Genomic DNA, 404 nt, shown 5'->3' on the forward strand with positions numbered 1-404 from the left:
TGTAGGGAACAAGCCTTCCCCCATAGGGGGAAAATGGAGAAGCTGGATGACCTCAGATCTTTCCCATCTCCCATTTTACAGTTCCAGGAATTTGACAAGGCAAATGTTCAGCTTACACAGCACTGAACAGGTAACTGGGATGACTAAGGGTTGGTACCAAACCTGCCAGAGTGGGTCAACCCAGTGATCACAGCTCACACCACAGCAGTTGGGACCACTCAGCTTCAGGTGAGGAGCAGCTTCTAACAAGAGAAGGAAGTGCCCCAGGAAAAGTCACAACCAACACAACAGCCAGGACAACAAAGGACCAAAAGTTCACAACAGCCACCTTGGTGGCTTTTAATCTTGACTGGTTAACTCTCCAAGCTCAACTGTTTGAGACAGAAGCCAGCTGACAAGGAAAT

This window comes from Chaetura pelagica, unplaced genomic scaffold (genome assembly GCF_000747805.2).
Source record: "Chaetura pelagica isolate M959 unplaced genomic scaffold, ChaPel_1.0 scaffold38, whole genome shotgun sequence".
In the NCBI taxonomy this organism is placed as follows: Eukaryota; Metazoa; Chordata; class Aves; order Apodiformes; family Apodidae; genus Chaetura; species Chaetura pelagica.